This window comes from Cetorhinus maximus, chromosome 2 (genome assembly GCF_964194155.1).
Source record: "Cetorhinus maximus chromosome 2, sCetMax3.hap1.1, whole genome shotgun sequence".
NCBI classification, from domain to species: Eukaryota; Metazoa; Chordata; class Chondrichthyes; order Lamniformes; family Cetorhinidae; genus Cetorhinus; species Cetorhinus maximus.
In genome coordinates this window covers 205,354,622-205,381,735 of record NC_135880.1, presented here as the reverse complement: position 1 = coordinate 205,381,735, position 27,114 = coordinate 205,354,622, and the positions used below count along the sequence as shown (strand labels likewise).

Below are 27,114 nucleotides of genomic sequence, written 5' to 3'. Positions count from 1 at the left end.
GTTAAGATAACAAGCTTTCAAGTATCGTAAGTATCTGGATTGCACTCTCTGTGTGGAAGCATTTAGTGGAATTATTAAACGTTTTAGCATGTGTTTTGGGGGCTGACTAATCAAGATGTTAAGTACAAAACTTATCAAAATAACCTTCATCCAAGTGAATTTAAGATAGAAGTTAATTTTAGGAACAAGGCTAGTTTTTTTTTTGGAAATTGCTTACAGAGCTGAGCCATGTTTCCTTTAATGTCTAAATAACTGATCAATTTATGTGTTGCAGGATGTTGTGTAACATTTTCTGTTGACTCCTTACTCTTGTCTGATTTGGTCTCTGGCTTTGACACAAGTGCAAGTGAGGACGGTTAGAATTTCTATAAGAAACAGGTCATTTATGCTAAAAATGTTTGTTTAATGAAGATGAATTGTAGAGTGAGAAAAAGTTAACCTTTAACCTGTTAAGCAGTTCTTTAACTTTAGCAGTAGCGTTATTCTTTCAGAATTGTAATGCCATTGCCTGAACAGCGAATATTGAGCTTAATTCAGCACATGGGTTTGTTATTGCTTTTCAACGATTTAAAGTCTGGCTCCTCTGAAAATTAATATTCACCTACCATGTGAAGCGAGAAATGGAGATGTAACATGAGATTTTGCATGTAGCAGTCTACCAAAAGTAGCTATTAACCTGATAGTGTAATACTACTCATAAGTACAAAAAGTGACCAAAAGGCTAATGGAATCGTCACAGACGCTTTAAAGGTGTTTCCCCAAATTTGGCCATGAATAATGTATTTATATGTGAGTGTGCATATTTCACCCTTGGAAGGAGTAATTCATTGAAAAAAATAAGCCAGCAGTAAAGCCTTTTTAGGTTAATTTATTTCACACTATTGCTCTGGAAGTTACCTAAGAAAAGTAAAATTACACACACACAAGGATTAGTTACAAATGAAGATCAAACAGTACTTATAAACATGAATCAAGTTTAGCCCATATTTGATGCAGGCCTCATATGTTTTAAAGTTGAGATGTTTGCATTATCTAAAGTGAAGATCTTGAGGTTGTAGAGTTGACTTTGCAGCTGTGATATCTTCCACTGTTGAATTGCCAGAGGTTGCTTTAACAGGTGAGCTTAGTAAGTGGAATCAGGATTACAGGGAGGAGAAAAGTTTCCTTTCTTCCCTGGTTCTGCAGGAGCGACACTTTCAAAACTGCACAGTAAATTACAGCTGACCACTAACTGTCTTTGATAAAAGCAAAAAACTGCGGATGCTGGAAATCCAAAACAAAAACAAAAATACCTGGAAAAACTCAGCAGGTCTGGCAGCATCTGCGGAGAGGAACACAGTTAACGTTTCGAGTCTGTATGACTCTTCAACAGAACTAAGTAAAAATAGAAAAGAGGTGAAATATAAGCTGGTTTAAGGGGAGAGGGGGTGGTAAAGCTGGATAGAGGGCCAGTGATAGGTGGAGGTAACCAAAAGATATCATAGACAAAAGGACAAAGAGGTGTTGAAGGTGGTGATATTGTCAAGGAATGTGCTAATTAAGGGTAGAAAGCAGGACAAGCAAGATAGCCCTAGTTGGGGTGGGGTGGGGTGAAGGAATCGAAATAGGCTAAAAGGTAGAGATAAAACAATGGATGGAAATACATTTAAAAATAATGGAAATAGGTGGGAAAAGAAAAATCTAAATAAATTATTGGAAAAAAAAGAGGGGGGGATCGGAAAGGGGGTGGGGATGGAGGAGAGAGTTCATGATCTAAAATTGTTGAACTCTACATTCAGTCCGGAAGGCTGTAAAGTGCCTAGTCGGAAGATGAGGTGCTGTTCCTCCAGTTTGCGTTGAGCTTCACTGGAACAATGCAGCAGACCAAGGACGGACATGTGGGCATGAGAACGAACTGTCTTTGGATGCCTTTCTCTGTCTGTCCCTGGGTTGAAGCTGTTTTAAGATGGTTCTGCAAGATGGATTTCCCAGCTTCCTGCCCTTTTCAATGCGTCTTGCAGGTAAACCAAGATGACCATCGTTAAATTACCTGTACAAGAATGCCCAGTCACTTCCCATGTAAGGCAAGTGGTAATTTCATTAGTTATCCAAAGTTTCCTTACCCCCTGTAGTGACCAAAAGGGTCAAGCTTGTTCACACCTTGTAGCGGCTTATCAGTTAGTATCTTTGCGTTTGGAGGAAAAGCCATCAAATCAATTTGTTTCTGTTTGCTCTTTTAGAATACTCATTGAATTTTAAATGTACCTGCCTGAGGATGTCTCCTCTTTGTCTAGTTGAAGGAGTTCCAATCTGAATCCACAGGGAGAAAGCCATGTGACTCTCAGGATCCATTTTGGAAACAGTTTTTAAACTCAGCCCAAGGTTTACAAAATATTTTTTCTAAATAATTGTAATATCATAACTGTGCACGGTAAAAGAATGCTGGCTCTTATGTTAAGGGCACTGGAATACAAAGTGCAGAAGTGATGCTTCAGTTGTACAGAGCCTTGGTCAGACCCCATCTGGAGTACTATATTCAGTTTTGGACACCGTATTTCAGGAAAGATATATTGACCTTGGAGGAGGCAGAGGGCAGATTTACCAAAATAATACCAAGGTTTAAAGGGTCATGTTCTGAGGACATTTGGCTTGTAGAGAAGGTTGAAAGGTGGTTTAATTGAAGTAATTAAAATAATAAAAAGGACCCTCTGATGGAGGAGTCTTAAAACTAGAGCTAGTCCATTCAGGAGTGAAATAATGAAGCACCTCTTCACACGAAAGGTAGTTGAAATCTGGAATTCTTTCTCACACACACACCCCTCCCCCCCCCCCAAAAAAAAAGCTGTGAATGCTGGATCGTTTGAAATGATCATGAGGTTGCTAGACTTCTATCGGGTAAAAGTATCAAGGAATATAGGTCAAAACAGATCAGCCATAATCTAATAAGAGTGACAGAACGGACTCAAAGGGCCTTGACTCCTGTTGTTGTGTCCACCTTGTTCTTATTGTAATAGTACCTGTACTTAAATAATGCTTAATCAGGTTGAAATGGCTTTAAATAAGAGTAAGAAAGCACTTTGATTCTAATAATCATTTTGGTACTGTGATGAAGACAGTATGATAAAAATAACTGAGATTGTGCAGGACTTTAGAATAGTCAGCTTTAAAGCTGTCAGAAGCTTTCTAGAAAAGTTATACACAAGATAAGTGATTTGTTGCACTGTGACATATATCGCATATAATGTGATTTGCTGCCTGAGTGCTGTAGTCATGTTACTGATTTTGACTTGCCCTCATTATGTAACAGTGAGTTGAGGAAACTAAAATGAGTTTTAAAGGAAATATGAGAGTTGTAGAAAGGTGAACAGTACATTCCAGAGTGGGCCAATGAAAATTTGGTAATGTGCATATTGATAAGGATTATAAACCAGGTAGGCCTGTTAAGAGTAAAATAGGCTGCAATAGAGGATCAGGAATTGACAGGTGCTCAAATCTGTTCCCTTTTATTTGCTTTCTTTATCTCCATTCTTTTTCTTTTGTCTTTGATATTCATTTATGCAATAACATGTATTCATTTTTTGAGCCTCATCTGGGGCTTAAGACTGAAAATAGTCAGAGGGTCTGAGCATTTAGACCTCGTTCTAGCTTTCCTCCCATCAGCAACCCCAGCTGCTTAATGGGTAAAATAAAACATATTTTAAAGAGCTTGGAGATGCTCCAACAGCAGTGTCTCAGCTCAGTGTGGGGACAACAAAGTAAAACATAAAGCTTGCTCTAGGTGTTGACAGGATCCCAAGAAACTTATCTCTCGGTTTTCGTTATCCCAATTCTACTTAACCCTAGTTTTGTTTTCCAATTTGCTGATTTTTTTTGCTTTCTGTCCTGAAGACGCAGATTTATGCTGGGTGTGGTCCTGTGGGTGCTGGCTGCATTGGCACTTTGCATTCTTAATGTTTGATCCAAGACAATAATTGTTACAATGATAATCAACTTTAGAGGATCATAGAAGTAATCCCTGGTACTATTAGTGAATTATGATGAGGTACTGGACCATATCTATTTTCTTCACAAAATCACAGAATTGTTACAACACAGAAAGAGGCCATTTGGCACATTGTATCTGCACCAGCTTTCTAAATGAGCAATTCAATTAGTGCAATTCTCCTGCCTTATCCCCAAAACCCTGCACATTCTTCCTTGTCAGTTAACAGTCTAATTCCCTTTTGAATGCTTTAATTAAACCTGCCCCCTCCACACTCTCAGGCAGTGCATTCAAGACCCCAACCACTCACTGTGTGAAAAAGTTTTTCCTCGTGTCACATTTGCTTCCTTTACCAATTACTTTAAATCTGATTCCTCTCATTCTGATCTTTTTGTGAGTGGGAACAGTTTCTCACCATCTACTCGGTCCAGACTCCTTATGATCTTGAATTTCTCTATCAGACCTCCTCTCAGCTTTCTTTTCTCCAAGGAAAAGAGTCCCAACTTCTCCAATCTCTCTTCATAACTGAAGCTTCTCATCCCTGGAACCATTCCCAAGAACCTTATCTGCACTCCCTTCAATGCTTTCAGTCCTTCCTAAAGTGCAGCACCCAGAACTGGATGCAATATTCCAGCTAAGGCGAAACCAGTGTCTCTTATATAAGTTCAACATACCCTCCTTGCTCTTATACTTTATGCCCCTATTAATAAAGTCTAGGATGTGCTTTATTAATGACGCTGTCAACCTGACTGGCCACCTTCAATGACTTATGCACATATACACCCTTGTTTCTCTGCTCCTGCACCCCCTTTAGAATTATCCCCTTTATTTTATTTTTCCTCTCCATGCTCTTCCTACCAAAATGAATCACTTCAAGTTTCTCTGCATTGAACTTCTCTGCATCTTCCACCTGCCCGTTCATTCTACCAACTCATCTATGTCCTTTTGAAGTTCTACACTATCCCCAGCACAGTTTACAATGCTTCCAAGTTTTATATCATATGCAAACTTTGAAACTGTGCCTTTTAAACCAAGGTCCAGGTCGTCAATACGCATCGGGAAAACCAAGGGCCCTAAAACTGACCCCCGAGGAACTCCTCCAGCTTGAAAAACATCCATTAACCACTCTTCTCTGTTTCCTATTATTCAGTCAATTTTGTATCCTGTGGGACAGTTTGTCTATGTAGACATTCTTAATGTTTGATCCAAGGCAATAATTTCTACAACGATAATCAACTTTAGGGGATCATAGAAGTAATCCCTGCTACTATTAGTGAATGGTGATGAGGTACTGGACTATATCTATTTTCTTCACAGAATCACAGAATTGTTACAGCACAAAAAGAGGCCATTTGGCACATCGTATCTGCACCAGCTGCTACTGCCCTTTTTATTCTATGAGCTATAACTTTGCTTGCAAGCCTGTTGTGAGGCACTGTATCTAATGCCTTTGGAAGTCCATGTACACCACATCAACAGAATTGCCCTCATCAACCCTCTTCAAAAAAAATAGTTAAACAGGACTTTCCCTTAAGAAATCCATGTTGGCTTTCTTTAATTAACCCACATTTGTCCATGTGGCTATTAATTTTGTCACCATCCAAGTCACCATCCTGACTTGGAAATATATCACCGTTCCTTCACTGTCGCTGGGTCAAAATCCTGGAACTCCCTCCCTAACAGCACTGTGGGTGTACCTACACCACATGGACTGCAGTGGATCAAAAGGCAGCTCACTACCTTCTCAAGCAACTAGGGATGGGCAATAAATGCTGGCCCAGCCAGCGAAGCCCACATCCTGTGAATGAATAAAAAGAAAGAATTATTGTTTCTAGAAGTTTCCCCATGACTGAAGTTAAACTGACTGACCTGTATTTGCTGGGCTTATCTTTATACCTTTTTCGAATAAGGCCGCTTGTTCTGGTCCCTCTGCTCACTGAACTCTCACCCCTTGTTCCGGCCCTTCTGCTCACTGAACTCCCACTGTTTTTCTGGCCCCTCTGCTCAAGGCACTGAGACCAATTGTATTACTTCTGTCTGTGGTTTACATCAGGAAGCTGCACAAAGTTGTGGATTGAGCTTGGTACCTTCTTAGCCTCTACAATCCAGCTTTGCTTGGCAATCTACCTTCATTGCCTAATTTAATAAGTGAAACTTTGAAAAGTAATGCAGATCCTCCATCTCAAGTCCGCAGATCTGTACCTGAGGCTGTGAATGCATTGCTAATTTGGGCCAGGTGATGGACGTTTTTGGGCTGTTGAATCATATCCTAAATTGACTGAGTTATGAATGACTAATTGCATATGAAGCTGTACAGTCAATGGAGAGGATTCTTTACTCCCACCTGGCTGTTCTAGAGTCTGAGAGATGAAAAGGTTGTGCCAATAAACAGCACCATTTAGTTTTTGCCTTTAATTAGATTTTTCTTGGCTGGCGCCTTTCTAAATATACTGTTCCAAATACACATACTGTGTGCAGTAAACAGATATTTTGAAATATTAATGGAATAAAAATGTTTTGCATTTTTTATATTCTGCCTAATCTAGTTTATTATTGTGATTTTATAAATACCTCAAATGGGCATCACAAAGGAAATTGATTACAATGCAGCATGGCACTAATTATTTTTGTTATGTAGATTTTTATAAGATTGTCTGCACTTGATTACAGCTCAGCATTGTTTTTAGCAATTGATTACTTTGCAACAAAAGTGGTGCTCCTTAGCCACTCACACATTTTGTGCACCATATTAGAACTGGTAAATATAAGATGGTGACTGAGAAGGTAAATCATTCTACAATTCAAGGTTTATAGCTTACAGCTGAGTAGCACTGTTTTGTGATGAGGTAAGCATTTCCTCTCCCATTGCATGAAAAGAATGGCTTTGCTGGTACTTTGGCGCAAAATGCTGTAAAGTTTATCTGACTACAGAATGCTAGCGCTGGATATATCACAAATATCCTAACTAGACACCTACCCCGATTTTTTGTTTTTTTAAAAATAGAATGCTCTGGCTTATCGCACTTAATGTTGGTGTAACAAGGAGCAATATTGCATTTTTATATTGGTAACTTAATTAGTGCTGATACAAAGAAAACAAAATACCTGTTGAATATTTTATAAGTTAGAGATTCAATACTCCCTCGAGGTATCAATGACCACTTTGCACCTTGACACCGTCTCAGTTTAATAAGCAACAATAGTTGAAAGCAATCTAGATCAGGGGAGAGGGAGGAAGAGGCTAGATCTAGGTGGCAATTAAATATATTTGGTAATATATTTGGCATACCGCTTATGAATTTTCTGCGACAATATTTGTGGTTTTCTTAATGAATTAACAAGCAAATTAGCCAAAATAAGCAGAGGCTTAGTTTCTTCCTTATGGACTCAATCATTTTAAAACTGCCAGTACTCCATAGCGAAAATTAATTACCTTCCATTTCTGTATACCACACAGTTGCCTGTCCATCTTGCCAGCCATCAAATGGCTGTCAACTGCTCGAACATTTTGTCACTTGCCTTCAGAATTTATTTTGTACCTCCACATTGGATTGCTTTTCACTTCATTACATCTACTGCTTCTCCTTAGTTATAGGTTGGCAAATGTCTAAAATTAATTTTGCAACATTATAAATACTAAGCTGTATTTGACCCTAAATGCAGGAACATATGCATTAAGTTTGCAGGGCAATTCAGTTTGGATCTGCTGGTCAGAATTTCTGAATCACTCACTAAGTTGAAGGGAGGTGAATAAATTGTGTGGATTGCTAGTTTGATCCATTTAGTCCATGGGTTATACATTTGACACCATTGTTTTAATATCAATTCTTAATCAATTGTGGCCATCAGAGTAAGGTGCATCCCAGAAGGGAAACTAAATAATAAATCAAGACCTGAATCTTGCTTCATGGCAACATAGCATCTCCTTGCACTTGCCCCAACAGTCTCAATAGTATAGAAGTCTTGTGTGGTCTCCTGGTTGATGGATTGGTGAAGAGGGCACCTGAATGGGGTACAAGGGGAAATTATTTTTTTGTACACGACACTTGGGGGATAGAATTTCCATTTATTAATTAGCAATTCTAGCCCAATTTGCACCCAAAATAGCAGCCATTTTGTAAAGTATATTTTCCTCCATGTTTGTGTCTAGCCATACACAAAATCTGCCATGAACCAGCATAATTGGTGCTTAATAATGTAACTTTTAAAATTGCTTTAAAATATGTTCCTTTATAAATTTAAGAACCGTAACTTAGTAAAGTTTGATTTAGTACAGATAAAAATGGGTTTAGCGCAAAAAATAGTAATTTTAAACAATGTGAATCCACCACCTGGAGTAATGCGATTTTAAATGACATAAAATGACTTTTAGAAAGTATCCAAATCTGTTTTCTAGCTGTATTGGGTTGCAGTAGTCAGTTCCTTACTAAACTGAAAAAAGGGAATCATTCAAAATGCACCTGTTAGTATCCAAAAGATCCAGGTTAATTTTTGCAACCTCCACAAAGGCCTGCAGATGAGCACAATGGCAGAAATCAGTTTTTTTTTGTTTTGAGGCTGCTTGTAGCGCATTGCTTTTAAAAATAGCACAAAAGGTCATGGAAACTTGAGTTGCATTGAATGCAATTTGTACATAAAATTCTGCAATCTTTTGTGGCAATTATGCCGATTATTGAGAGAATTGTGGCGAAAACTCAGCACAGAAACTGTAACGCTTCTTGCATTGTATAAATATTCCAGCCAAGCCAACTCAAAGGGCTAGTAAACGAGGCATCTGCTCCAACCAGTGCTGGACAAAGGCAGAGCTATTGGGATTCTTCTCTCCCACACTGTGATAATGGTTTTACAGTTACATGCTCAAAACACAATGGGTTGTAACAAGGTTAGCCGAATAGCTTGACCTGAAACCACCCTGTCACATGACCGAGACTTGAACTATTTGAATTCCTTTAATTTTACAGCTTTTGAATTTTGTCTTCAGTTGTGGTTTAACCTCAAAAGAGAAAACCGGACTCCAGGCTAGAGGCATGTCTTTGACTTCCATCTCTCTGAATCCGATCTCCAGAAAGAACCCTGTATTTTGCCTTCAGAGTGACCTGATACCCAGGTCATCGCTGCATCTTCAATGGACTTGCCCTACAACCGAGTTCCTCGGAATTCTGCCAGACAAAGCCACCCATAGGAACCTTCCTTGGACATTGATTCTGGACTCTGGACTCACGTGAAACCATAATTCTTATTTTTATCTGAAGCCCTTTCCTTCCCTTATTCCTCTTCTATTGTATGAATGCAAAAGAGGCGGACGTTGCAAAATCCCTTCCTGCGTTTTGTGTGTGTGGGGGGAAAAAAACTACCCCTCTTATTTTATCTTATCTCGAGTTTGCTGTGTGGTTATTAATAGAGGATCGGATCACTCCACAATGGAAATGTTGGGGAAAATACATTTATAACCGGGGAAATCAAAACTTAAAAACACCTTTCTGTTTACGGACGGGTAGTGAGTGGAGAAATCAGGGCTGTTTAAATTAACCCCCCTCCGTTCGTACGTAAGTCATCAATCAACTGTCAAAAACTACTATTCAAATTCACAAAGTCTTGTTCTGTTTCCTCTATTGTGACCCCTGCCCCAAATTAGGACTCCGAAATACATTAAAATTGATCAAGATACAAATCAGTACCGTCACTTACTAGAATAGCTGTTACCAGATATGAAAAATCATGATACAGCAGTAAAAAAAAAGGCGAAAGGTTTTTATGAATATATAATCCAGATTATAATGACCAATGTAAAATGAAAAACACTCATGAACTCTATTTACTGGCCAAGATATGAAGGAGTTGCAATCTTGCATGTTTATCAATGTAGTTATTACCCGCAACTAGCACATCCCATCATTCAGTGTAAAGAAGGTTTTGTGCAAATCCTTTGGTGTAAACCATGTGAAAGATTTTCCACAGCAGAAAACAAAATATAGGTAATTCCCCTCATCAGTGAATGAGTTTTATCTGGAATTGAGTTTCAGGCAATTATAATAACTCAAATAGGGAAACATCATCATAGAATCCTACAAAACAGAAGCTGAGTGTTTGGGAGAGAGAAGCAGCATCACTTCATCTGTTAAATTTAGTTGAACACAATGTTGTGTCAGTTAATAATCTTATTTTTTTTAATTCTTTGTGAGGGGTTGTGAGTGTTGCTTACTAGGCCAGCATTTATTGCCCATCCCTAATTGCCCTTGAGAAGGTGGTGGTGAGCTGCCTTCTTGAACCACTGCAGTCTATGTGGTGTAGCTACACCCAGTGTTGTTAGGAAGGGAGTTCCAGGATTTTGATCCAGCGACAGTGAGGGAACGGCGATATATTTCCAATTTGAGATGGTGAATGGCTTGGAGGGGAACTTCCAGGTGGTGGTGTTCCCATGTGTCTGCTGCCCTTGTCTTTCTAGATGGTAGCGGTCGTGGGTTTGGAAGCTGCTGCCTGAAGAGCCCTGGTGAGTTCCTGCAGTATACCTTGTAGATGGTACACACTGCTGCCACTGTGCAGGTGGTGGAGGAGTGAATGTTTGTAGATGGGATGCCAATCAAGCAAGCTGCTTTGTCCTGGATGGTGTCAAACTTCTTCGGTGTTGCTGGAGCTGCACTCATCCAGGCAAGTGTGGAGTATTCTATCACACTCTTGACTTGTACCTTGTAGATGGTGGACAGGCTTTGCAGAGTCAGGAGGTGAGTTACTCGCCACAGGATTCCTAGCTTCTGACCTGTTGTTGTAGCCACATTATTTATAGGGCTAGTCCAGTTCAGTTTCTGGCCAATGATAACCCCTCCAGGATGTTGATAGTGGGGGATTCAGTGATGGTAAGGCCATTGAATGTCATGGGATGACAGTTGGATTCTCTCTGGTTGGAAATGGCGATTGCCTGGCACGAATGTTACTTGCCATTTGCACATGCACTTCTTCAGAGCCTGAGGAGTTGCGAATGGTACTGAACATTGTGCAATCATCAGCGAACTTCCCCACTTCTGACCTTATGACGGTAGGAAGGTCATTAATGAAACAGCAGAAAATGGTTGGGCCCAGGACACTACCCTGAGGAAGTCCTGCAGTGACATCCTGGAACTGAGATGATTGACCTCCAACAGCCACAAACGTCTTTCTTTGTGTTAGGTATGATTCCAACCAGTGGAGAGTTGTCCCCCGATTCCTGTTGACTCCAGTTTTGCTAGGGCCCCTTGATGCCACACTCAGTCAAATGCTACCTTGATGTCAAGTGCAGTCACTTTCACCTCACCTCAGGAGTTCAGCTCTTTTGTCCATGTTTGAACCAAGGCTGTAATGAGGTCAGGAGTTGAGTAGCCCTGGTGGAATCCAAATGGAGCCTCAGTGAGCAGGTTATTGCTGAGCAAGTGCCACTTGATAGTACTGTTGATGACCCCTTCCATCACTTTACTGATTATCAAGAGTAGACTGATGAGGCTGTAATTGGCCGGGTCGGTCTTGTCCTGCTATTTGTGGATAGAATATTCCTGGGCAATTTTCCACATTGCTGGGTAGATGCCAGTGTTGTAGCTGTACTGGAACAGCTTGGCTAGGGGCTTGGCAAGTTCTGGAGTGCTATTGCCAGAATATTATCAGGGCCCATAGCCTTTGTGGTTTCCAGTGGCTTCAGTTGTTTCTTGATATAATGTGGAGTGAATAGAATTGGCTGAAGATTGGCATCTGTGATGCTGAGATGGATCATCCACTCAGCATTTCTCGCCTCGCCCTCCAGTGAGTTGTTTAATTGTCCACCACCGTTCGTATCTTGATCTGGCAGGATTGCAGAACTTAGAGCTGATCTGTTGGTTATGGAATTGCTTAGCTCTGTCTATCGCTTGCTACTTCTGCTATTTGACATGCAAGTAGTCCTATGTTGTAGCTTCATCAGGTTGATACCTCACTTAATGGTAGATTGGGATATATGCCAGGCCATGAGGTCACAGATTGTGGTTGAGTACAATTCTGCTGCTGCTGTTGGCCCACAGCGTCTCATAGTTGCCCAGATGCATTTACGGCAGGCAGGTTGGTGAGGATGAGGTCAAGTATATTTTTGCCTCTTGTTGGTTCCCTCACCACCTGCCACAGACCCAGCTTAGCAGCTATGTCCTCTAGGACTCAGCCCGCTTGGTCTGTAGAGTCACTCTTGGTGATGGGCATTGAAGTTCCCCACTCACAGTACATTCTGTGGCCTTGCCACGCTCAGTGCTTTGTCAAAGTGGTGTTCAACATGGAGGAGTACTGATTCATCAGCTGAGGTGGGGGTGGGGTAGGGTGGTGGATGGGGTTGGTGGCAGTATGTGATAATCAGAAGGAGGTTTCCTTGTTCACGCTTGACCTGATGCCATGAGACTCCCTGTGGTCCAGAGTTGATGTTGAGGACTCCCAGGGCAACACCCTCCCGACTATATCACTGTGCCGCCACCTCTGCTGGGCCTGTCCTGCCAGTGGGACAGGACACACCCAGGGATGGTGATGGTAGTGTCTGGGACATTACCTGTCAGTTATGATTCTGTGAATATGGCTATGGGTGGAATTTTCAGGCCCGCCTGCCTCCGGGATCACCTAGACTCACCGGACCCATGGACCTTTGGCCAAATCTCCCACAGTGGGTCCCGCCACGATGGGGCCAGAAAATCCTGGCCTATGTCAGACTGTTGCTTGACTAGTCTGTGGGACAGCTCACCCAATTTTGGCACAAGCCCCCAGATGTTGGTGAGGAGGAATTTGCAGGGTTGACAGATCTGAGTTTGCCATTATTATTTCTGGTGCCTAGGCAAATGCCGGGTGGTCCGTCCGGTTTCTGATTGTTTACTGATGTTTTAGCGGTTTGATACAATGGAATGGCTTGGAGAGGGCATGGGACTAGGGTCACCTGTAGGCTAGACCAGGTAAGGATGGCAGATTTCCTTCCCCAAAGGATATTAGTGAACCAGATGGTTTACAAAATTCAACAATCGTTTCACTTTTTAATTCCAGATTTTTATTGAATTCAAATTCCACCATTTGACGTGGCGGGATTTGAATCGGGGTACCCAGAGCTTTACCCTGGGCCTCTGGATTACTAGTTCACTGACAGTACCTCTACACCACTGCATCGCCTTATCTGCATGCATCTGAAGTCTGGTTCCAGGGTGGAAGTCTTACTTTAGAATCAGATCTAAAACTAATCCTTGTATTCCATTAAATTACTGACATATAACTTATTTTCTGGTCTCCCTTGCCAAATGATGTTAAAGGTTCCCTCAACTCTGGTGGTATCTCCCTCTCTTTCAAATCTGCCATCATCACCCCATTTCCCCAAGAAACCCACTCTTGACCGTCTGTCCTTATAAACCCCCTCTTCCATCTCCAACCTGTCTTTCCTCTCCAAAGCCCTTGAATGGGTTGCTGCCTTCCAAATTTGTGCCCATCTTTGTCACAACTCCATGGTTGAATCTCCAAATAGGTTTCCATCCTAGCCGCAGCATTGAAACAGATCTTAAAAACACATGATATCCTATATTATTGTAACCGTATGAAATGTTCCTCCTCGTCTTTTTCTACCTATCTGTCGTCTTTCACATGGCTGTCCACACCATCCGCCTCCCAATGCTCTCTGTCATCTAGCTGAATGGGATGGGTGGAGGGGTGGAACTTTATCTGCAGGGCATGGAGGTGGGTGGGAGCAGAACGGTGTGGGGGCAGTGGGTGACCATGGGGGGGAAAGGGTGGGGGGCACAGAGCTTGGCATGGAATGTGGAGGCGTGAGGCTTGTTGTGGGGGCCATGGGTGTGGCTGGGGAACATGAGGTGGTATGGGGAGTGTGTGGGGTGGCGAGGGGGTATGATGCCTAGGGGGCCTTTTGTATTTTTATTTTAACCGGGATGAAGTTCACTGCGCCAAGGTGGGCCTTTAACAGCTCACCTTTGAACCTGGCAGCTGCTGTGGCTGTCTCCAAACCTTTTCCCAGGTCGGCTGGCTCAACTCCAGCCCGCACCTGACTGGCCAGCAATGAAGCTCTCGCCTTTGCGGGCGCTTTCTCCCGTGGCGGGTGGGCAGAGCTGGGAATTTTTCCGACTCCCGCTCCCCGCTTCGAGGATGAAAGGCCAGGCCAATGTGTCCAATTCTGGACACTGTTCTTAAGGAAAGATACAAAAAAAATTATGAGAATGGTTCCAGAAATGAAGGACTTAAGTTACTTGGGTAGATTGGAGAAACCGGGACTGTTCCCCTTAGAGAAGATGGAAAGGAGGTGTGAAAGAAGTGTTCAAAATTATAAGGGGGTCTAGACACAGTGGATAGGGATAAACTGATCCCAATGTTGGACGGTTCAGAGGACATGGATTTAAGTTGGTTAACAAAAGAATCAACAGCGACATGGAGAAAATCTTATTCAGCTAGTGGTTAGGATCTGAAATGCATGACTGAGAGTGTGGTGGAGGCAGATTAAATCGTTGCTCTCAGAAGGAAATTGGATAATTACCTGAAGAGAGAGAATCTGGAGGGCTATGGGGAAAGGATGTGGGAGTGGGACTAACTGAGTTGCTCTTGCAGAGAGGTGGCACGGACATGATAGACTCAATGGCCTCCACCTGTGCTATAAGCATTCTGTGAGTGCGACTGCCCTCTTGTGGGGATCGTCATTTATCAGTCGTAGCCAGAGAACCAGCTACAATTACTTTTCTTCCCCATCTCTAGCGTCCCCAAGGATCTGCCCTTGCCCCCCTCCTATTTCTGACCTACACACCGTCCCCAGTGACTTAATTTGAATACACATCAAATTCAAAGGCAGAACTTTTACAGACTTGACCTGCAGGGAGTGAGTTGGTCAGAAAGCCTCAGTGAATCCCCAATTCTTGATTTCCCTCATAGACTGTGGCGATTTCACTTGGGGTGTGCCACTGATGTCACTAATTGGTTCTTGCTTGGAGGCTTACCTAATTGACAGGATGTTGATCGTTGGGGCAAAGAGCAGGGCTCGATGGAATAGGCTTCGATGGAATAGGCTTCCAATCCCAGGTGGGTATCCGAAGCCTGGGGAGGGGAGATTGAAGGCCCAATCTTGGAGGCTTCTCGATCATGCATCTGGATCCAAGAGATAAGTGTGAAGGCATTTAGTTCCACAAAGTCTTCACCTAGATGGAGCTGCCGGGTTCAGGAAACCTGATCTACACAGTTGAAGTTGAAAAGCTGAAATAATAATGACACTTGCAGCTGCATTATCACACTTATGTACTTAAAGTTCTAACCCCTACTTGGATTGGGTTGGTTGCCTGCCCACATTCTGACCTCAGATAAAGCTGGAGATGGGCAGGCTTGGGTCAGGAAATGTATTTTTGAGACTTTAAAATCCTCATCCCACCCCACCCGCCTCTTCTGTTTAGCTTAAAATTCAGTCCAAATGTAGGCCGATGACACCCAGCTCTACCTTGCCACCACCTCTCTGAACCATTTACTGCCTCTGATTTGTCATGCTGCTTGTCTAGCATCCAGTATTAAATGAGCAGGGCTTTTCTTCAATTAAATATTGGGAATACCAAAGCAATATTTTAGTTCTCTGCCACCAATTCCATCTCTCTTTCTGGTCGTTGATGTGGAATCAAGCTGTGTTCTCATTTATGCGTTTTATTTCAACCTAAGCTGAACTTGTCACCGTATATTCCCTTCTTCACCATGACTGCCCTCTGCCCTTGTAATACCGTCCATGTCCACTCTTGCCTCAGCCCATCTGTTGTTGAAACCTTCGTCCACGCATTTGTTACTTTCAGACTCAACTATTCGATACTCTACTTGCCAGTGTCTCATCTTCACCCCCCCCCCCCCATAAATTTGAGCTCATTTATGGCAGACACCTTAACTTGCACCAAGGCTCCTCTTTCAGTTATCCTTGTGTTCGCTCATCTACAATGGCTCCTGGAATAACAACCCCTCAAGTTTAAACTTCTTACCTGTGTTCAAACTCACCCAAGGCCTTGACTTTCCCCATCTCTGTGAACTCATTCTGCCCTCTTCTTTTAATTCTATCCTCTTGTGTCTCCTGGATTTGCTTTGCTGCAAGCCCCAAGCTTTATAATGCTCTCCCTGCACCTCTCTGCCTCTCTACTTCGCTTTCCACCTTTTAAGACACTTCTTAAAACCTACCTCTTTGACCAAGCTTTTGGTCGTCTGACCTAAATCTCCTCATGTGGGTTGGTATCATATTTTGTTTTGTATTGCTCCTGTGAAGCACTTTGAGATGTTTCATTATGTTAATGGCGCTATGTAAATGTAAGTTGTCCAGCACAGAAAAAAATTGTGGTAGCTGCAGCCAGTTACTATGTGCTTGAGCTGACAGTGATGACTCTGGTGACTCCTAGCATTCCAGATTTTGGCTTCTGAGACAAATACTCCAGGTAGAAAATATTGGAGGTATTTAAAATCTAGGAAATGTTGCTGTCTAAGCAACTGTTTGCTTGTAAATGTTGTAATTCTTTATATTATGCTAAAAACCTCATTTCCAGTTTTAAATGAGCTTGGCCTCAGCTGTGATGTTCACTGTGACAAAATAACAACAACATTGTAAAAGGATTATATTTTAACAGATATAGTATCATTGCTGTAGAATTGGCTTCATAAACCATGATAAATAAGCCACAGTCAGAATCCCAGGATAATTGCAGCTTGGAATTGCTTAGACACATTTGTTTTTCTTTAATAATGGTGACTGCCGCATGTCATTGCTCACAGTAATTATAAGGATGTTCATTTTTACAAAGGCAGGGACATTATGCAATTAACACAACGTGTAAGTGGAACTATATCCAATGCAGATGGTGTGAATGGATGCAATTTGAGGTCTGGCTAATTCTATTTAGATATATTCTGAGATCAACAAGGGGATAATTGTTTCTCTGTAGATTAGCCCTAAAATTCAATGAGTGGAGTAAATGCTGACATAAGTACTGAGATTCACCTGCCTCCAACTTCTTCAGCTGACCCCAGCAAGGTTCATGGGGTCAGGAGAGGCAATGAATTGCAGGCCTCTTACCAGATTGACCAGAAATGCTGGTGGAAGCTTAGCAGGGTAAGGGGAGGATGCCAGTTTTTGGATTCCCATCTTTCGTGTTCAAACCTGTATCCCTGACTGAATCCTTGAGTAGGCCTCGCCCCAGCCCTCATTCAGCACTTTTGGCACAATACCCCTCATTAAATCTCAGCCGCAGAAAATTGATTCATGCTTGCTCTAATCAATTTTCGTGTAGTGATGTATGTTGTATTTAAATTTCAGCAAGGATGCTCGTGTCCAGAAGATTTTGTAAGCATGAAAACATAATGCACTCTGAAAGCCCGAAACATGTGACCTGATTCTGGTAGCAGACAATTTATGTGCTGGTTTCTGCGACTTGCAGTGTTTCTTGCTTTAGCAACACACAGGCAACAAGACATCCCTTTCACTGGTGAGAAAGGTGAACTGCTAGGCTCTTTGCTTAAAATAGAATGATGATCTTTTAAGGTCAACAATGCCTAAATTAAAAAACCAAGTCCAATGTGCACAGTCACAGACATAATTAAAACATCAAAGCTCCACAGAACTAAAATCCATCTTTTTTCATCTATTATCATAATGTCTGCTGGGATCACTGTCCAAATATTGCATAAATACAATTTTTTAGATTTCTAGAATTTATTTAAGGAGATATAGGAGCTATTAAATATGTCATAGTCATAGAGCCATAGAGGCCTACAGCACAGAAAAAGGCCCATTGAGTCTGTGCCGGCCAAACCTAACTATTCTATTCCTATTTTCCAGCACTAGGCCCATAGCCTTGTATGCCATGGCATCACAAGTGCACATCCAAATAGTTCTTAAATGTTATGAGGGTTTCTGCCTCTACCACCCTTTCAGTCAGTGAGTTCCAGATTCCCACCTCCCTTTTAGTGAAAAAATTCTTCCTCACATCCCCTCTAAACCTCCTGCCCCTCACCTATGCCCCTTGGTTATTGATCCCTCCACCAAGGGGAAAAGTTCCTTCCTGTCTACCCTATCTATGCCCCTCATAATTTTATACTCCTCAATCATGTCCCCCTCAATCTCCTCTGCTCAGGGAAAATAACCCCAGTCTATCCAATCTCTCCTCATAACTAAAACTCTCCAGCCCAGGCAACATCCTGGTAAATCTCCTCTGCACTCTCTCTAGTGCAATCACACCCTACCTATATTGCGGATTCCAGAACTGCACGCAATACTCTAGCTGTGGCCTAACCAGCGTTTTATACAGTTCCAGCATAACCTCCCTGCTCTTATACTCTATGCCTTGGCTAATAAACGGAAGTATCCCATATGCCTTCTTAACCACTTTATCCCCCTGTCCCGCTACCTTAAGGGACTGGTGGACATGCACACCAAGTTCCCTCTGATCCTTGGTACTGCCCAGGGTCCTACTATTCATTGTGTATTCCGTTCCTTGTTTGTCCTGCCCAAGTGCATCACCTCACATTTGTCCAGATTAAATTCCATTTGCCACTGATCAGCCCATCTGACCAAGCCCGTCTATATCCTCCTGTAATCTAAGGCTATCCTCCTCGCTGTTTACCACCCCACCAATCTTCAGTAATCTGCGAACTTACTGCTCAACCCTCCTACATTCAAGTCTAAATTATTTATATATACCACAAACAGCAAGGGACCCAACACCGATCCCTGTGGAACCCCACTGGACACAAGCATCCGGTCACAACAACACCCCTCGACCATCACCCTCTGCTTCCTGCCACTCAGCCAATTCTGGATCCAATTTGCCAAATTGCCTTGGATACCATGGGCTCTTGCCTTCGTTATCAATCTCCCATGCGGGATATTATCAAAAGCTTTGCTGAAGCCCAAGTAGACTACATCAAATGCATTGCCCTCATCTACATGCCTGGTCACCTCTTCGAAAAATTCAATCAAATTGGTTAGACATGACTTCCCCCTAACCATGTTGACTGTCCTTGATCAATCTGTGCCTATGCTAATATTTTACTTATGAAAATAAATGGTTTCTGTTTTCATGTATGAGTGTTTTAGGTTCTGTAGATAGAATTTGAGTAATTTTAAATTTAGACCCACCAATTGTGGTAACTGGGGGTATAGTCCCTCCCTTCTATCAATTGGGGGTCACATGATATACTGTGGGGGCTCCGACCAGTTGGTTTTTAGCGTGGGCAATTCTGGGGGGGCGGAGCTTCCTCACGAGCACCTGGTCGAGCGTGAATGCACCTGAAAGCCTCTCTGCAAAAAAGTTTAACTGTCTTTTGACAAAACTTGTCTGCTCCGTCTAGTCATCACAATTGGTGACGAGGGTAAAATCAGCTCTGACTCTGCACCTTGCCCGAGAATTTTTTTAAAAAGCTACTCACCAGTAATGCCACTCTTCATCAGAATTGATCCATATGAAGACTGGAGCCAGCATGTAGAGCACCTTGGATTTTACTTCATAGCAAACGAGATTAACATGGAAGAAAAGCAGAAAGCGATCCTCTTAAGTACATGTGGCAGTAAAACATACAACCTCCAAAAAAAACTGCCAGCCCGAGTGCGCCCAATTCAAAGTCCTATAATGAATTAGTGGACCTCGTGAAAACACACTTCCAGCTGAAGCTATCCGTAATAATGAAGCATTTTAAAGTTAATTCAAGAGTTAGGGCCCCAGGGGAGTCCATCGCGACCCATGTTGCGAATCTCAAGCTGTTAACAGAACGCTGCAACTTTGGGGGAGACACATTAAAAGCTATGTTGTGGGACTGATTAGTTTGTAGAGTTAAGGATGACACAATACAGTGCCGTTTACACGCTATTGTGACACAGCTGATGGTAAAGGCTGAGTTCAAATCCCAGAGGGAAACTTGAAACATCTGTCATAATCCATTTTTGCAATTTGTAATTTTGAGATGTAGACTTTGAATTAAGTAGGAATAAGACCACCAAGTCTCGTGGTTTTTATATAACACTAAATTGAACATTTATTAATTTAACAACAAATTAAACACATGCACATGGCTACAGATTACTACTATAATAACTTTTTAACAAATCTCCAAATTAATCACCCCCGGGTAAATCTCCACTAAGGCAACAGTAACCCATAGACTTTAAATAGACACCAAGCAAAGCACATTTTACCTTACAAATTCCAAATGAGGTTCCTTTGCAAGTTGGTTGGAGGCATACGGGTTGGTTAGGTCTTAAATGCCTCTCCCTTACACACGCAAACTCCTTTCTTTATATACCTAGCTTCCTCTTTGAATGTTAATTTTCCATTATATCACTAGGTCTTTTGAACTTCAGCTATTCTAACAATAAAACTCATTTCATAGCACCAATTTTATTAATAAGCTGAAAAAATAAACACATTGTTTGGCTTCTTCTAGCTAGGTGCAAGATTTTACCCGCAGTCTTGAATGTTTTATTTAACAAATGCAAATGAACTCTTTACGTTACCGTTCACCCAATTAACATCTCAAAACTACTATGCATCAAAGCACCCAGACTAGCTGGCTTTAATCCAATTAAGACACAGACACACACCTAGACACAGACCCCCACTAGCATTCTATTTTTAAAAAAAATTCCAATAACATTATACACAATATTTCTTCATGACAGCCCTGAGGTTGGCATTGACTTTAAGCGTGCCCTAGTAGTCTCCCTTGCCACGGAAAGTGCTGCAAGAGACTTGCGGGCTTTGCAACACATTGAAAATGGGGGCGTATTCATGTTGGGTGGGAACTGCCATTGAGCATGGTGCAAAAGACAGACCTGCAGAATCGAAGCACGATTCAATGTCCAATGTGAAAAACATTAAAAAGCCTAGCAGAAACGGTTCAGCAGCGATTTCAAGACAAAGTGGCTATAGATGTGTGGGTGACCATGGACCTGTAAATTCAAAGAGGCAGAATGCCATTACTGTAATAAGAAAGGTCATGTGGTTACCCAATACCAGACAAAGTTGAAGCAGCCTGCAAAACAGCAAACAAACATGATAGAAGTAACAGGTACAACAACAGCTGAAGTTGCTGCTCCTGACCTTTGCTCCTTATATAATGTGACTGCTGTGAAGACCGAGCTTATTACTGTAACATTTCAAGTTAATGAGAAGCCACTGAAAATGAAAGTGGGCCTCGGCCACGGCAATACTCTTTCAGGTACCTTAATGAAGGAAGAGAGCCAATAAACCCGGAGCGAATAACCGCTAAATTAAGACCAAACATGGGAGAATTCATTCAGGTAAAGGGCATCCCCACAGTCCCAGTCTCTTACAAGCAACAGACAGCCCAGCTGCCAGTAATAACTGTGAAAGGTGAAGGACCCAGTATTTTAGGCCGAGACTGGCTACAGAAGATCAAACTCAACTGGTCTGAGATATTTCACCTAAAATCAGATGGAGTTCCAGAACTTCTGAGAAAATACAACATGGTTTTTCAGGATGAGCTAGGGAAGTTAAAAGGCACGCAGGCCACAGGCGACACCTCGCTTCTTTAAGGCAAGACCTATGCCTTAGACATTGAAAGAAAAGGTTGATGTGGAGCTTTGCTGTTTAGAAAAGCTGTGCATTATCCAACCTGTTCAGTTCTTGGAAGGGGCTGCACCCATAGTTCCAGTGGTTAAGCCTGACCGCACCATACGTATCTGTGGAGATTATAAATTGACCATAAATAAGGCAATCAAACTAAACAAATACCCAATTCCAAGAATAGATGACTTATATGCCAAACTGGCTGGAGGCAAGTCCTGTATAAAACTAGACATGAGCCACCAGCAACTAGAGCTGAATAGCACACCGAGGGAGTATGTAACTATTAACACGCACAGGGTTTCTATCAGTACACCCGTCTACCCTTCAGGGTCTCATCGGTGTGCGCTATCTTCCAGAGAACAATGGAGAGCCTTTTGCAAGGACTCCCACGAGTAATTGTGTACCTAGATGCTGTCTTCATCGTGGGGTTAACCGAGACAGAGCACTTGACCAACCTGGAGGAGGTGCTAAGGAGGTTCATGGAAGCTGGTGTACAGTTAAAGAAGGAAAAGTGAACATGTCAAGCAGCAGAAGTGATTTGCCTAGGCCATAGGATGGATGCCATGGGACTGCACCCAGTAAACGATAAAGTGTAGGCAATAAAAGATGCACCATCACCATCCAATGTAACAGAACTCAAGTCCTTCCTGAGCATGGTCAATTACTATAGCTACTTCTTACCAAACCTATCAACTGTGTTGGCACCATTACACTTTTTACTAAAAAAAGATCCACCAGTGGTCTTTGGGGTCACAACAGGAAAAAGCCTTTGTGAAAGCAAAGGAATTGTTGCATTCATCATGTCTATTGGTAAACTACGACTTGCCGAAAGAGCTGGTATTAACGTGTGATGCTTCTCCCTACAGGTGGGAGCTGTGTTATTCCATAAAATGGAAAATGGGCATGAAAGGCCCATTGGCTATGTCTCGGCAATCCTCTCCATAGCTGAGAAGGGTTATTCCCAGCTAGAAAAAGAAGGTTTATCGGTGGTATGCAGGGTGAAAAAATTCCACCAGTACCTGTATGGTCGCCATTTCACCATTGTGTCAGATCATAAACCATTAAGGGGTTTATTCAGCGAGGACAAAGCCACCCCACCAATAGCATCAGCAAGGATACGACAATGGGCTCTGACATTAGCTACATACAAGTATACTTTTATGTACTGTCCTGGCCTACACATTGCAAATGCAAATGCACTCAGTCATCTCCCATTGCCAGACAGTATTGTGCATACTCCTGTTCTGCAGGAATTAGTGCTATTATTGAATTTCTTAGATTCTTCGCCTATGTGTGCGAAATTAGAAATTGGATGAACAGAGATCCAACATTATCGAAAGTCAGAGACTTTGTCTTTGCCAAACTAGGCTGTATCTGAAGAATTGAGACCATTCCATGTCAGACAGACAGAATTGAGCAGCTCAGGCTGGATTTTGTTCTTGAGGTCAAGAATGGTGGCCCCACTGCAAGGCAGAGAACCGCTCTTGACAAAACTCCATAGCAGCCATCCAGGCATATCAAAAATGAAAATGCTTGCGCAAAGCTATGTATGATGGCTGGGCATTGATGCAGTCTCCACTGTCAGCAATAACAGAAGTTGCCTGTTCCGGCTCCCCTGCATCTGTGGGAATGGCCCGGTCGACCCTGGGTTCGATTACATATCGATTATGTAGGACTGTTCTTGGGTGCCATGTTCTTGTTAATTGTAGATGCACATTCCAAATGGATGGGTGTACATGAAGTCAAGCTGCCAATGTCAAATGCAACTTTCGAGAAGCTACATCACAATTTCAGCATACATGGCATGAAATCACCTGAAATTGTTGTTTCGGTTAATGGCACCGCTTTTGCCAGCACACTCTCAGTTTCAGAAATTTATGGATCTGAATGGATTTTGACTTACTAAAACAGCCTCTTACCATCCCTCATCGAATGACCTAGCTGAGAGGGCAGTACAAGCTTTTAATTCTGGCATAAAAAGGCTTTCGGAAGGCAGTCTGGAATCTCGACTTGCGCGGTTTCTTTTCAGTCATCGTACAACTCCACATTCGACTACGGGTTCAACACCATTGGAGCTATTAATGAAACGCTATCTGTGTACACGTTTACATCTGTGTTTCCAAACATAGATGGGAAGGTGGCACAGAACAAGAGTAATCAGAAGTTTAACCATGACATACGCTGTAAAGCTTGCACTTTCAGCGTAGTTGACACAGTATATGTATAGAATTTCCGTACAGGACCCTGTTGGGCTCCTGGAACCATTGTTTCAGAGACTGGTCCACTATCTTACCAAGTACAAGTGGGAGATAGAATACTCCGAAAGCATGTAGATCATATTCGTGCCAGAGAGACATTCTAACAATCAACTGATCCACCTGTGATTAACATCGAAACGTCAATTCCTGAGGTATCTGATCGACCTAGAATAGACATGCCAAATGTCTCTGAAGAGTTGTCAGATCATGAACTGCCATGTTCCAATGATGTGCCTTATACTGCAGTTCTAGACCTTGTCGATGTCGTTCAGGAACCTCCGGTGGTAGAGCTATGCCACTCTCGCCGTATAAGAGCGCCTCAGAGACTTGATTTATAATCACCTGAAATTGTATATATGTTTGTTGGATTGTTCATATGTTTTCCTGTAAATAGAAATTGTAAAAAAGCTAAAGGGGGAGGAAATATGGTAACTGGGGGTATAGTCCCTCCCTTCTATCACGTGATCTAGGGGGCCACGTGATGTACTGTGGGGGCTCAGACCAGTGAGCTTTTAGCACGGGTAAATCCAGGGGGGTGGGTGTGAAAGCACCTGAAAATCCCTATAATAAATATAATAAAGTTGAACTGTTTCTGGATGAAACCTGCCTGCTCCGTCGAATCATCACATAAATTGAACCTATATTTATTTTATAGCTGATTTTCAGAAGCAAATTTTCAACTCCTGAAAGGGTACAAAACTGAAATGATAAACAGGCCTGTATATCATTTCTGGCATGTAATATTGATGCGTCATAAATTAGACCTAATTACATTGTCAGCTTTCAAATTGAAAAATGCATCTTTCCTCCAAATCAGAATGCAGTGGGCTCAAGTCCCGCTCCAAACTTGAGCACAAGATCTTGTATGTATAGTTTAAAAAGAACCTTCCATTTATTTGGTGTCTTTTGGGACCTAGAATGTTCCAAAGAGATTTACAGCCAATTAAGAATTTTTTGAATTGTAGTCACTGTAGGAAAAGGCCTAAGATAATTTCAGTTTGTTTAATGGGCCCAGGAGAAGCAAGAATGCACTCACAAATGCATCTTACCCGCAACAGGGAAGTTCAAGGCTTTCCTTGTGGACTTAACCTGCCGGCTGGCTGCTTAAACCACTGACTTCCTGTTCTCCGCAACTGGCTGTGTTGGGGTGTCTGATGCCTGCAGCTCGTTGGCTTATTTAAAAAGGCCTGAAACCCAAATGGACCTTGGCTCGCGTGGATATTGAGTGATTTTGGCAAAAGTAGAAATTCCCTTGATATGATTTGAGATATGCGGTGCCTGCAAAGGTATATTTTCTAGCATTTGCTGTTGACTAATCAGACCCTGGAATACTAGTTAATTTTCCTTCCCTAGCCCCCAGGATGGCTGAGGCCAATAGTTTGCAGTTGGTAAAGTGATCTAGTACTGGATCAAATGCCCTCTCTAAAATAGAATGACTTCTCCTATCTTAAGTTGATGATTGCGGCCCATGTCCCTCTACAATCCATGGATTTTGCCTTTTAGGTGCTGATTGGCATGACTGAATTGCTTTGGGTCAGATGAGGAGAAAGATTTTCCACATTATAGCATACTTTTACTAGGTTGGCAATCTAAAAAATCTCAACAAGGAACTCCTCCAAAAAGATTTGTTTGTCTCATGTTACCACAGTACTTCCGAAGTCCATTGCCATGACAATGGAGTAGGCAAGGCAGCCTTGTGTAACCACATAGAACTTCTCATGCATTTTTGAGCATGAATGCCTTTTCAGTTGATTGCTTGGATACCAGCTTCCTCAAAGACAAGTTTTGCATCTTTTATAACAGAGAATTAAATGTTAATCCATTACAAGCCATTTTAATTGCAATATTATACATTCTTCGAAGTCTCTGAACCTTCCCCCACCCTTTTTGAAAAAAACTCTCCTCCTCCAATTCTCTTTCCTTAGGGCACCCACCAGCCCTTTGCCAGAGTGTTTATTTGTGACATGTGAGGTTAGACACTGAATATTCGCAGGCAATGTGACCTTGGGGTTGGATTGTATGGCATGCATCATGGCTGGGTTGAATCCTGCCTCACTTGATGTCCTCAAAGGTATGTTTCCTAACAAGATCTTCAGGACAACAATAAGACACAATACTGTGGATTTTTTTCTTTCCTGAGAGGACTAAAATCAATCGTAGCAGCTCTGCCACTATTACTGAGCTCAGCTAACGCGTCACAGACTGTAAATCCTGGCATCTTCTGGTCTATATGGCCATTATTCACTGTTTTTCTAACTCTGCAGTCCGGGAACTATACTACGTTTTGAATATCTTTAAAATTTATGGGTAGAAATCCTGAAGCTCAGTAATTTTTGCTAAGGTTATCATGTGTATAAACTATAGAAAAACACTTTGTACTTATGCCAACTCATTTGTCAACATTAGTGAAGAGGAGAAATTATACCCTTATGATCTATGTGAACTGTTACATTCACAAATAAACAATGCATATGTGGCCCAGACACTTTCACAAACATTTTTGGAGTGCTTTTTTTTCCCTTTTGTGCTTGGTGTAAATAAATACATGGCTGAAACACAGAGAAAAATTGCATGGGGAGGATCATATGCTTATAATACAGATTACGCAATTTTCTTCCTTCCTTTAAATTAATAGATAGGAAATTGAGTGGACTGTGTTACAGATGGGTGATTGTCTCTCTGCCTTCACTCAGGAGGTTATTTACAGCAAGGTGGAAAAGAGGATATCTTGTACCAATGTCTTTCAAAGAATCACAATGGGACATGTAACAGCATTTGTAAACACATTGAATTTCTGTAATTACTTTGAGACAGATTCAAGTTTCCTCGTAATTCACTTATCTATTTTCTGATGGTGCTAAAGCAAATTACTTATTATTGCAGCTAATTTCAAGAAAATTGAGAGGCTTTCAAGAAGGTAAATCATTGATGTCAGGATGTTTTTTTTGCATGTGTTTTAGTCACGTATATAAGGCAGAAAATGTTTCTTTTAATTCTATCTGTGGATTTTGACCCTAGGCCAAGTTGTCAATACATGGCTCAGAGGGCATGACAGACCTGAGAGAAGGTCACAATACTGATCTAACCAGAAGTGTGTGAGGGTAACATGGCTGACAACCTGCTTATTTTCATTCAGTGGGAACAGCTTCCCCTTTATGATGGTACATCCTGATGACCTGAGTGTAGTATGGTGGGTCTGCACCAGAAAGTGATTGTTGTAGACAATTCCCAGGATGCAAAATGGGAACTGAGTGACTGTAGAATAAGTAGAATACTTGAATGTGATGGTGGCAAACCCATTTCTGTGAATGCACTTCTTATTTGCCGTAATGACTAAAGCAAACAT

The 27,114-nt window shown here is 41.9% G+C and overlaps 1 protein-coding gene across 2 annotated transcripts in view; it reads left to right on the top strand.

The window, feature by feature from the left end:
* The window catches only part of gramd1ba (GRAM domain containing 1Ba), a 500,575-nt gene that overhangs the window by 92,858 nt on the left and 380,603 nt on the right, over positions 1 to 27,114 (top strand). The window lies entirely within an intron of this gene.